The sequence below is a fragment of the Protopterus annectens genome, chromosome 13.part0, assembly GCF_019279795.1.
Source record: "Protopterus annectens isolate FY-2018-M chromosome 13.part0, PAN1.0, whole genome shotgun sequence".
Lineage (NCBI taxonomy): Eukaryota > Metazoa > Chordata > Ceratodontiformes > Protopteridae > Protopterus > Protopterus annectens.
Window position 1 is genome coordinate 1043696877 of NC_056747.1, and position 13638 is coordinate 1043710514.

General features: G+C 36.7%; 1 protein-coding gene across 3 annotated transcripts in view; it reads left to right on the top strand.

Moving 5' to 3' along the window:
- Nucleotides 1-13638, top strand: part of IKZF3 (IKAROS family zinc finger 3) — a 414014-nt gene that overhangs the window by 165686 nt on the left and 234690 nt on the right. The gene's annotated exons all lie outside the window — the stretch shown is intronic.

Consider the following 13638-nt stretch of genomic DNA (forward strand, 5'->3'; position numbering starts at 1 on the left):
TCTGTCACTGAATAGTGCTCCTCTTGCTGGCTTTCAAGAATCAGTGGTCAGTTAATGCTCTTCCATTGTTGGGCACATAAGTTCCACTTTACTTTTTCTGACAGGAATTGTATTTTTATCTATAAAATATCGTCTTTAAAACTACAAAAAATTGTTTTATTGGGTGTCATGTTACTTTTAATTACATCTAAATGGGAGTTTCACTTCTTTACTTTTATGGTAAAAGTTGTTATGATATTTTTGATGGCTGGCATATGTGTTTAAAGTGTTCTTTTTTTTACAGGAAAAAATGGTTTTATACTATTTATCCATTTTACCAACTACTGCTGCCAGGCTTCCCAGGGAATCAGGCTTTTTATTTTTGGCTTAATCATGAAACGACCAACTAGTCCCTTAATTCTTCCTTTGTCTAACCATAAAAAGAAGGAAATTTCTAAACAGCCTTTATCACAACATCAGGCTGCTAATGTTTCTGTGCCACAAATGGATGACTCTGATGTGGCCATTACTGGTTCCTCATACCATTCTTTTTCCCCAGCTCCATTTGGTGTAGTCCCTACAGCCACAAGGGACTGGAGGTTAGACACCTGCAACTGTTCCCCTGTTAGCAGCATGGTGGGCTGCCACTTTTATCAGTCCTGGGAGAAGAGGCAGGGGAATACTACTCTGCATAGCTAGATTGCTATCTTTATTCCTGGACAAGGTGTTCCTAGCAAAAGTGGGTCTGGTCCTGTCAAAAAGAAGCAAAGGCTTAAGACATATTTCTTTGCCTGCCTTGCTTACTCTGGACAGGAGTGATTTATTGGGCTTAACTTGAGGTTTAGTTCAGGATCTTGACCCTACCAGTTCAACTGTTTCGAGCAGAAAAAATAGAGATTCTTTATCTTTTGAAGAAGTTCAAATTTTTGAACTTCAAAATGATTGTGAATGGGCAGATTCTAATGTGTCTGGGCAGATTCTAATGTGTCCCCTCAGATGACTGAGTCAGATTTTCTGGAATGCGTGGCTTCAGCCAATCCCTTTGAAGGATTCTCTTTGGCATTGACCAATCTCTTTGAAGGAATCCCTTTCTCATCAGTTGTTTCAGTGGGAACATAATGATATTCCACAGTTCCTAAAGAAGTATTGTGATTTTATTACAAATGGAAGTTCCAAAATCTACCTCAATTCTTCCTGTTCTTTCAGCACTGGATGATGTTTTTGTCATGGGCTGTAACTTGCTCACAGACAGCCAGTTGCCCACAAGAAAGAAAACAGATTGTATAAATGTCCTCAGTCTTATAATTTGTACACACTTATTCTAGGTCAGATCAGCTATTGCTTTAGTGAGCCCAGCAGCAGCTGCCCATTTGGTTAATACTAGCTTCACTCCCTCTGAAAACAATAGGAACACTTTTGATAGATTTGGGAAATGTGTATTTCCTGCAACACTTGTTTTCAGAATTCTCAGTGGTTATGCTAATATGTTAAAGTGTTTACCTGTCTCCTTTAAGTATATGAAGAATATTATGACATCCATTTTCTCTTCTGAGGAAACAACTACTATGTGTAACTTGGTTGCTTCTGTGTCTCAAATGGCAATTCAGTGTTTGAAATATTCTTGTGATTCAGCTGATGCCACATCAAGACCTGCTGCCACTGGAACTGATATGAGCAGACTTGCTTGTCTGTGTTTTCAAAACCCTCCAGAATATGTCAAAAATGACCATTGAATTATCTCTTGCATAGAAACTTGTTTTTGAACCATCTTCAGCAGAGCTGCATAAAAGTGTGATAACAAACATAAGCTGATTCAAGGGATCTGTCAGATTTTTCATTCTACCTTATTTAAGTTTGCCAAGGGATTTAATGCTACCTCTATAACATTCTTTAAAAAGACACATAAATAGACTCATCAAGCTGCTGGTAACCAAACATTTAAAAACAATGGCAGGGATTCCAAAAAGAAAGTAGTAACTTCCTGGAACAAACAACAGTCTAATAAGTTTTAATGACTATATACAAGACTCCCCACCCCACCCCAGCCCACATTCCCTAGTGCACCCTTAATCATTCAAGAAAGTCTGAACCTCCCCTTTTCTTTCACGTAACAGATAGTTTCAGACAGATGGGTTCTGAAAGTAATTCATCATGGTTACAAATAGCAGTGGGAGTATCTCCTTTCTTTTTGTGGGACTTCCTCTCAAATGTTAGACCAAATTCCTCTTTTCTTCTTTTCTTTCAGCATCTGTCTCAAGGGGTGATAGAAGTAATCCTTCCTCCTCAATGAAAAGAAGGATTTTATTCAAGAATGTTTCTAGTGCCAAAGAAAGAAGATTATTGGATACCAGTTTTGGATCTTTCCTTTCTCAGCCTGCTTATGATAGTGGCTAAGTCCAAGATGTTATCCCTTCACAGTTCGTTAATACATAATCCCCACTTGAGTTTTCAGTTGACCTTAGATTTAAAAGATGCATATCACCACCTTCATTAAGGTTTACTGTGTCTGGATCACATGATTCAGCTCTGTGCATTACCCTTTGGTGTACCCACTGCTCAGCCAGTATTCACAAAGTGTCCCACTTCTGTGACAGCCTGCTACAGACGGTAAGGTATTCACATTTCTTCTTATTTAGACAACTTGCTTATCTTTGCAGAGACTTTTTATAAAGTGCCAGGAATCTCTTATACAGGTAAGGAATCTCCTGCACAGACTGGAGTTCCAGGCGAGCATACAAAAGCTTTGTTTGACTCCTTTTTGCATGATTGTTTTCTTGCTGTGTCTTCTGGATAACTTAGTCCAAAAAGCTTTTCTTCCACATGGAAAAATAGGTCTGTATCTAGATCTATTCTTGAGTTTTCCACTCAGACTAGTACCTCAGCCAGGAAATTTCTTAAGATTTTAGGTCTTCTGGTTTCTGTTATTCTCATGATTCCTCTTGAAAGACACCAAATAAAAGAAATCAATGGCGCCTGAAATGTGTATGGCCCCAGCATCAGCATCTCCTGACATCCTAGATTCCAGTTATGCATTTTGTGAAAAACATTGTGAGAGATTTTTTTTTTTGGTGGAGATACCAAATTTTACAGAATTCAGACCTCCCATTCTCCCTTCTAGCTCCAGCACAGCTAGTTACAACAAACACTTTGGGCTTTGCTTGAGGTGCAGTGTCCACAGGAATAAAAACACATGGTCTTTGGAACAAAAAAGTCAGATCAAAACACATAACTATAAAAGAGATGTCATTTATAAATGCTCACAGCTCTCTCAATCATATATGGTCTCTGTGATCACCTCAGTTAAAGACAGCACCATAGTGATGTGGTACATAAACAAGCAAGGGAGAACCAGATCTTACCCTTTGTGGAGAATAGACAAGGGTAGCCTGGGATACAACTTTGCAGCACAGTCTCACTCTACAGGCATCTTACATCTTATATACCATCAGAGCAAATCTGTGTAACAGATAAGCTGAGCAGGACCAAGACAGATCCTTGTGAATGGAAACTGAATTAAGGGGCTCTTCCGCAAATTGATTCAACTGTGGGAATGTCAAATAGAACTTTTTGCCTCCACCCAAAACATTCATTTGGCAAAATTCTGCCTCAGGACACCATTCAAGAAGGCTTGTAAGACAGTTGCATTTTCTTCTCCTTGGACAGAAATGCTTCTGTATGCTTCCCTGCCCCTTTCCACTAATACCTAGAGTTATTCTAAAGATTCAGAAGGACTCTGCAGAGAGCACTGTGGTGACTCCCTTCTGACCGAGGCAGCAGTGCTCCTCTGTTCTTTTGGAAATGGCCACCCACTTCCTCACAAACCAGATCTATGCACACAAGACAATGGGTGTTTGATACAGCCCAGCTCCAAAAAACTGCACCCGACTCCCTGGATGATAGAATCTTAATACACATTATGCAGCGTTTTGTTCTGAGGATGTGCAGCAAGTATTAAAAGAGGAAAGAAAAGCTGTTTGTAGAAAATCCTATGTCAGTAAATGGAAACGGGTTTCAAGTTGCTGCTCATTCAGGGCTCACGTTTCTCTGGTTGTACATTATTTGTGTGAGTTACTATCCTCTGGTAGGTCTTACTCCTCCACTTGTTGGCCATTACAGCATGACTGCCCATAGATCCTCCTCTTTCAATGCAATGGATATCTGAATGATTGCTGCTGCAGTAGCTACTCCGTCACCCCTATATTTTGGCATGTTTTTTTGTTATCAGGGTGAAAACCTTTATTTGTGTTTTCCTAGTACTGTCCTTGTTAAAGATTTAGCCTCCCTTTCTCTCTGTTGGCATGAAAGCTCTGAAGGGGTTGGCACACAAACCTGACATTTTAGACAGTGCAGCTTGAGCTGACCAATGGTTTGGGCCCAGGGAAGAGGCCCTGAAAGCTTCAGAAGCTGGCCATCTGTCTGTTGTATACTTAGTTGAATATAACTCATATAGCTGCAGCTATGGCAGCAGAGATCATAGGTTCATAGTTTCATGGGTAGGTACTAGGCTAGTTGCTCTTGTGAGCTATTTTAAGCCTAGCAAATTTCCCTTCCAAAGGTGAGAATTAAACCTTGTACTCTAAGTCTGTGAGGTTTACACCTTAACCATTATACTAACCCCCATCTTCAACATTTACAGTTACAGTAAGTTTTACTTATACAACTGCACTTTCACTCTCATCTTCACTGCAACTCTACCATCTCTAATGCCAACTACACCAGTAGCATCTATCAGCACACTGATGTGGGTCATGTAATACATATCCAGTATGGTTTGAGCTAAGAATCCTATCCCTATCCAGCCCCTCCTATGCAGTGTACCTAGTCAGGCTACTAAATGTGCATATCCCTCCATGGGTCAGCGAAAGATGCCACTAGGGAGCTTTAAAGATCACATCAGCACACCCGATTGACCTTTACCAAGCTATTGTCTTGTATTGAAATGTCTGTTTTCACCTGAGACAAGACAGTTTGCCATCAGCCACTACACTCTCTTCTCTACTGATAGGCCTTCTAATGTCACATATGCTAGATAAATGTCTGCTTCTAGTGGAACAGTTTGCAGGTGATCACTACGACTGTGCTGATTGGTGATTATTTGCATATAGTATCTTTTATACCATTCTGACACAGAACAGCACTGATGTTATGACAGAGAGGGAGAGAAAAAAAGACAGAGATAAAGAGAAAAAAAGAGAAGGAGAAAGATAGACTATGCCTGTAACACTGTTCCTTCACAGTAATAATCAGAAGGGCTATGGCATCACTTTAGCCCATGTAAATATTACTGACAAGGGCAGAGCATCACTGCTACTCCGTCCTGGTGACACATAGCTTCCTGGTATAATTATGACTTAGGGCAGTTTAACTGATGATGGAGCAGACTACATGTCTAGCATATCTGCTAGCCCCTGATATTACACTGCTGTGCTGTGGAGCTGTTTTTATTTTCATGATTCTCAAGTAATGATCGGAAGCACATTCAATTGGCAGTGCGCTATATCCTGATTGAAACACTTAGTGCTTAGATTACTAATCTGCATAACATAAATGTCACTGTATGTCATAACAATTCACAAACTTTTTTTTAGGTATGATCCACTGCTTTCATAAACAAATTACCTGGTTGAGCTTAGACTAATTTTACTTCAACCAACAGACCACAATCCAAATATGTCATTAAATAGTCAGATGATCGATCTTTCTAAATTCCCTTACCAAAAATCTAAATGATTCTGGGATTTTATTTCTTGTAATACAAACTCCCCAGAAAAAATAAGAAGCAATATGAACCTATCTAAAGGTTACTTTCCAGAAATAAAATACATTTAACTATAACTAATTCAAAGTTTAACTATTCCTCTCAGCAAGCACTTAAAATCCCAATATTAACTAATTTTGAGTTACTCTACTTCAAAACAAAGCTCTGTCCAAGGGTTATACATTAGTATTATAATATAAATATAAACATCAATATCGCTTATCAAATTGTTGGTCCTCTTATGAACCTAAATATCTTCATAAGGATTTTATTAAAGAGGTTATTGATAATAGCCTGAAACAGATCCCTTTTAAAAATATACTTTATCCCATTTATTATTTTAAATAATGCATTTCAACCTCAATCAAAAAAGCAAAATATTTCCCCACTCAAACTAGTAATTGCAAGGGTTGTAACCGTGGTAGTGGAGACATTTTTCATATGTTTGGTTCTACAAATATTCTAAGTGTGTTATACTTTAACAACAAGATATCAAAAGTATATACCAGATATAAACTCTATTCCATGGCAATTAGCAATTCTTCATATTCTCTTTTTAAAATGCTATAAAAGTAATTTATTTATTTTGATTATGTTTACTCAAATTGTATATAAATTAAAACTGGTTAAATTTAGAATGATCATGTTGGAGCAACTTCATGCATATGGCCAATAACTATTTGAAGACGTTACAATAGCTTCCCGTCATCGTTATCATCTCAGCATTAGTAAAGATCGGAGTTTTAAAATGCGGCAAATGTTCCGAAAAATATTATTTTGGTAGATTAGTTATACACTAATTTATTTCTGTGACTTATTCTTGTATCGTTTTACTCCGATTAGCAAACATTATATATATATATATATATATATATATATATATATATATATATATATATATATATATATATGTTTTAAAGGTTATCTGCCAATACACATGATGTTTAATTTAAGACTTGAGAGAAATCTTTGAAATTTTCTAATATCCTTTCCTGCCATTTTATATATTTTAGAATTTGTAGATTGTCGGTAGATAATTTTATGCTAGGGATTAGTTTGAGCTTAGTAGATGATTTAAAAGCAAGTCCACTGATAGAAAGGAGACAAACAACAGCAAAGAACCAGTTCAAAGTAAAGAACAGTAGCATTGAAAACTCTTTATTGCCACTTTCTTCCAACAGGTACTGGACTTCATCAGAAAAGCTACAGGCTGAACTAAATCCACCTGTAACAATTCACAATTTCTTCGAGATTCTGGTATTTCTTTTTGTTCCTTCATTCTGGCAATAGTATCAGACTAAGATAACTCTTCAGGAGGGAGACCTGACTGAGAATCAGAACCCAAGAGATAGGAAAATCTTTTCCCTTTTCTTTGAACAGATTCAGTATGTAAAGACTGAAGGTCTCTATATAAACTCATAGCAAAGCCATGACAAACGTCCTTATCTGTTTTAGTAGAGGAAACTTTTTTTTTTTCTTAGGGTCCCCACCCTAGAAAAAGAGCATGTTAAAGGATGGTGCCGTCCCCGGGAATGAAGCTGAAGAGAGTGGCTTAGTGAAGAACATCCCCTGGTCCCTTTCACAATGCAAGTAAGTGCTGATTCTCCTTTACACAAAATGGACACCTGAATAACTGCAGAAGACATGTCTGCTTCCTCATCCTTAGTGGCTTTCTGAGAAGCAACACCAAAGGGATAGAGAGAAAGAGATAAGTGATCTGAGGATCAGCTTGTGGCAAAATCAGCCTCATGTGTAAGCTCAAAAGGAAACAGTGCAAGTTTTCCAGAGCAAACTTAAGTTCCCAAGAAGGAGCACCATTGACAGCTGAGGCACAGAAGAGCCATAGAGAAAACCAAAGCTTCCAAGATAACTTAATTCTTCTTCTTCTTCTCTTTGTGGAGGGATTGGTGGTGTTACTGTGACCAAGGTCCATGTCCTAGCCACAAAAAGAGTCTCACAGGCAGATACTAGAGCCTTGATGAGTCAGTGTATTGTTACCTCCTAACTGAAAAAATACTTTCCTAGGTAATATTTTTTAAAGACATCTACCAAACACACTAGTCCCGGCCTCTCACAACACGGTTATACAAAAACAGCATACTGTTCCTTATAAAAAATGAAAATAAATAAGAGAATCTCCCCAAATGGACCCAGGACCCATTCTCAGCCATAAAAAGGTGTCTGACAAGCAGTTAAATGAATTTAGCACAGTCGGTAAAGTATTTTTTGAGATAGAAGTTCATTCTTTCTTCACAAAAATAAATAAATAAAAATTCAAAAGATTGCACATGGGGAACCATAATTCAAGGTACAAGTTTCTGAGGTAAAACTTTTACTGACAACTAAAACAGATATTGCCTCAAACAACTGAAAATAAACATTTTTCTTCCCAAACATTTAAGATGTGGAATGCGATTGCCAATGGGATACTTATGTGCCTAACTTTTTAGAAGTGTTAGCTGAGTGCCTATCATATGACACCTGCAGAGGAGTTCATTTTTTACTGATAAAAGGGTTCTGAAGTTTTGGCATCTTAGCTACTTTTTTATCCTGCTTCTTTCTTAGCTGTTTAAGGTTGCACCCTGTCTACCTTCAGAAGTGCGCCCTTTTCTTTAACTGACCTATGTTTTTCTGGTTCAATAGGAGCCTAGACTCTCTGTTTTTAAAGAAGTTCCATTAGTTTTAACTGGTGTATGCCATTTATTTGGTTTGCTCTACTTTAATGTGTTTCTGTTTATTGTAAGGCTACCTGCACATCCCCAAGCACTTCTGCTATCAAGCACCTTGCTTCACCTTCCTTTCCCTTCAGCTTCATTCTTTTTATTTTCTGTGAATCAATTAGTTGCCTTTACTTCTTTACCTACCTTCTCTGATAGGTTTCTGCTGCTGGATGTTTTCTGGCCCACTCTATTTGCCCTGTTCACTCCACTTCCCTCCCTCCCCCATATCACACCAGCCCCCCCCCATATAACTACTCTTATATTCTTCTAACCACTCCCTCTCAGTAGCTAGATCCAATCACCTCCACTTACCTCTCTTCCACACCCTTAACTTCTTTCATACATATATACAGCCTTATCTTTATGCAAAAATGTATCTGAAGTTATTTTCTAAATAAAGGTATTTCCTTCTACCATTTTCATTACACACTCTGCATACCTCTTACATAATTTTTAGGACCTACATAAACCTCACTGTATAACTGTTCTACTCTTGAACGCACACTCCTGTACAGGGCCTTCAGGCTGTATCCTTACTAATTGTATTGGCAACCATATTACTATTTTTAATGTAATGACTGTATCTTGTTATTGATACAATATTATATTTTCATATTACAGTAAAGTTATTTAAAATATTTTCTATATCTGACTCTTACTACTAATATTTCTAACAAAAGTTTACATTTGGATCTCAGTAGTCACTGTGAGTTTTTTCTCTAAAGTATAACAATTGTAGTAATGCATTTCCTGTACTTTTTTCTCTACAAACACATCTCACCACTTTACTTTTCTAAAACTATCTCTCCATCTCCTAACCCTCCTTTAGAAATTACCTTTCCCACTTACCCACCCTTCCTCCCTATCCCTTTACGTCTCCTTTTAGTATTACATCTTACCTCTAATTTTACCTCCTTTACTCACCTTTATCCACATATCTGCTTACACTCCCCTCTCCACTCTCCCTCATTTTAGCCTTTCTTCTTTCAAGCACATGCTACTATTCTTTACATTTACTTCTCTTCTACTTCTTCTATCTCACCTCTCCTCTTATCACACCTCTTTTGCTACCATAATCTTTCCACCTACTTCTATTTACTCTGCTATACACTTTCAAACTACTGCAGTGGTGGTGCTGTGGTAGTGTTGTTGCCTCACAGTAAGACGTTGTCCCATTCGATTCTCAGCTAGAGCATCTTCTGTGTGGAGACATGCGTGAATGGGAGTACCTTTGTTGAAGGTTGTTCATCAGGGCCGGCAACTCAGCACGTAAAAATCTACTGCCAATTATTAGCGGACCAGTGTTCCGCTGTGGTGACCCCTAACCAGGAAAAGCCGAAAGACACAACAACACTTTCAAATTAATATTTATTTCCTTATATCACTCTCTATTTTCAATACTTTTAAACCACTATGACTTAGATCTAAAACTTTGTACCTATCTTCTTTCCCTTTAGAAACTAAACCTAAATATTACAACTGCTACTTCAAGATTACCACTCTACTTCTCAGTGATAAAAAAATTATTCCTTTCTGAAGATATACATCCTAACCCTGGTCCACTCTAATATCAGTCTCCTCAAACTGTGTTCACCAAACCACCTCCCCCAAGTGTCTAACCCTATTCTCTCTGAACATACATAGCATTCTTCAGAAAGTTACAGAATTCCATTCTTGATGGCCCATTTACTCTCCTGACATAATTACTCTGACAGAAATGTAGCTTAAACCTCACATCTCTGATAATGAACTTCTTCCCCTGGTTACAACATCATCTGCTCAAGCCAAATTCATAATAAGAGTGATGGAATAGCCGTAATTTTCTCTGATCATCTCATCTTGCCCCCTCTGACCATTACTCTTCCAAACCTTCTCCCTGCCAAACTCCTAATAGTTAATTGCAAAATGAATAATAACAAAAACCTCACAATTGTCAATATATACATTTCCCCAGGTAATAATATTCTCATTTTGGAACATATTCTTTCCTGGATTATACATAACATTTCTAATGAAACCATTATATTAGGAGATGTTAACATTGATTAGCAAACCCTTACCTCTAATTATCTTAACTCTTCTATTAATCTTCATGGTTTTACATAACTTATCTCTACTCCTATCTACTTTAGCACACCACACACTTCTTACTTTATCCTAGACTGGATCCTTATATCAAATACAGGCCTATACCACCATCCAGAAACATTTCTGATTCCATTAGTGATCACTCTCCAACTTGCATTCAAAGATACTCTGTTCAACAAATTAAAACACATAAATACAAAGACTGTTGCAATCTTTCAAATTTGAATCTTGTGGAATTTAATGACAGACTCTCCTCCATTGACTGATCTTTCCTTTCTCACTTATCCCTTGATGATGCAGTAAATAAATCCAATTGTACTTTTCTTGATATCCTTAATTCTCTTGTTCTCCTTAGAAAAATTACAGTTAAATCACATTTTGCACCCAGGCTTTTAAAATCTACCTGATTACTTATGATCCTGAGAGTGGCATCTATATCAGATAATTGAACGTTTAGTTAAGCGAATAACTAAACGTCGATCACTAATAATCTCACACACAAAACATAAAATGATCGCTCCACATTGAAGAAAAGGCAAACTCCACACAATAGCCAAATGACTTGTTTCCCAGAGTGGAAACTGCCGTTCATGGTTTTGTGTGTTCGATTATTAGTTATCGACGTTCATTTATTTGATTAACTAAATGTTCGATCAACTAATATAGACCCTAAGAGTGAGAGACAATGCTTAGAAAAATTGGCCATCCTCAAAATCCCCCTTTCATCAACAAACCTATAAAGAACTTTGAAATCACACGAAAACACAGGTCAACATGGACAAAAAAATGCTGCCAAAAATCATCCAACAAACCTTCACAGCAATCCTAAAAATTCTGGAACTCCATAAACAAGATCCTCCATCCTGGTAAACCCACTACACCTAACCCTTGTCCTAATAACACTCCCCTTGAAACTGCAGCTATATTAAACTCTTACTTCATTGACTCTATCAGTAATTTAACTCAGAATTGTAATTTTTCTAACCTCTCTGACCTCTCCTCACCTTCTAGACAAAAAACAGTTTTTCATTTTAGCCTGTTCCCACTAGCTATATAAAATCTCTTCTTAGAAAATTAAAACCATGCTCTCTCTCTGCTGATAATCTTCCTCCCCATTTCCATAAGGCTGCTGCTAACTCTGTTGCATACCCTATCTCTATATGTATTAATCAGTCTATACATGAATCTAATTTTCCCACAATCTAAAAACAATTTTATACTATTCCAGTTCACAAGGTAGGTCACTCTTGTGAATTCTCAAACCACTGGCCTATAGCCACTTTGTCCCCCATTTCTAAAATACTAGAAAAGGTGTACATAAGCAGCACATGGTCTATCTTCTTCAAGAAAATGTATTCACTTCCACCCAACATGATGGCTTCCGTCCTAATCACAGCACTACTGCAGTCCTTTTTTCCTTCACACAATCTATCTCTCAAGCCAGAGATAATAACAAACTTGTTTATTGTCTATTCTTAGATCACTCTAAAGCTTTTGATACTTTCTCACTTCAAACTCTTTTCAAAATTGTCTGCTCTTAATCTTTCATATCCTGTTATCTCCTGGTTCTCTAGCTATCTCACCATAAATTTTTTAAATAATTGTTCAACAGAAAAAAATAAGAGCTGCTGAAAATTGCTGGATACACTCCTTAACAAAACGGTGTATAAACGTACTGTTATACTTTATTAATTATTCAATGTTTGAAGTATTATTGGCCTATGCTTTTAAAGAACATAAAGTTATGTAAAATAATTAGTACATTACCATATGTCTCCTTTAAGAAAGGTCATAGCATAGCTGATATAGTAGTGCACAGTAAATTTGTTATGTCAAATAACAGAATAGAATATAGTAGTGCATAGTAACTTTGTTGTGCTAAATAATAGAATTTGTGCATTACCTTCCTTTAGAAGGGGTACCTCTCAGTGTGACAAATATTCTATGTGTCGTTTAATGGTTAATAGATAGTCTAAAATTAGTTCCCCTTTGGGGAATTTTTCTGCAACACAGAAAGAGTAATTTATATTTTGAAATGTCAATGTGAGTTTTTTTTCATAAGGGAAAGCCAGAGGGCTTTCAAAGTGTGATTGCAAGAACTTGTTAGGCACATTCAAAATGTACTTATTGAAGGTCCTCTGGCTATGCATTTTAAAATGTATCATCAAAGTGATCCAAAATGTTTAAATATGAGTATTTTGGAACAAACTAGTGTCAATATGGGTGAAATGACTCCCCTTAAGGATAAATTGCTGCAAAAGGAATCTGTGTATATTTTAAAATATAATGCATTAGTGCCAGCTGGCTTGAATATTGAGTGCACTTGGAAATATTTAATTAATTAATTAATTAATTAATTAATTAATTAATTAATTAATTAATAATTAATTAAATAATTGATTTGAATAGCTTGCTTAAATTATTTTAGAATATAAATAGCTTGTTTTGTGTGTTTACTCCTGGAAGGCTTTTGGCCAAGGTGCTAGAGGGTTGGAAAGTTACAGTATTTGTTTTTTATCTGTGGCTGTTGTTTGGACTTATCCTTCATTTGGTGAGTGGTCTATTTTTTCAAATTTAGCTGGACTGAGATTAACCTCTTCTATTCCAGTATCATCTGTTACAATATATAAATTTCAACAGTTACAATACACTGTGACATACAGGTATATTTCTTTTCTGTCCAGCAGGACCCACTGTTTGTATATTTTTAACACAAGTAGCTTTACAAATACATTTTCAACACAAGCATCTGTACAAATCAGTTTGATATACAAATGGCATATAATTCTTTGCAAAACTCCAGCTAACTATACTGGTATATGTAACACATCCACTGCCTTACTTCTCCTGGCATAGCTGGCAATACCTCACATCATCACACAAGGCAAAGTTCATAACATTTACAAAACATTTATTTAAGACAAGTCTGAAGTACAATTTGGCAACATTCAGTTCCACACTGTTTACATGGCAAAGGGAAATAGGAAGTTGATGACATACTTTAGTAGAATGTAAAATTGTAAAGGTATTTAGGACTCAGCTATAAAAAATGGTCTTGTATATAAAGAATCCTTACATGTGGTCTTGAATATA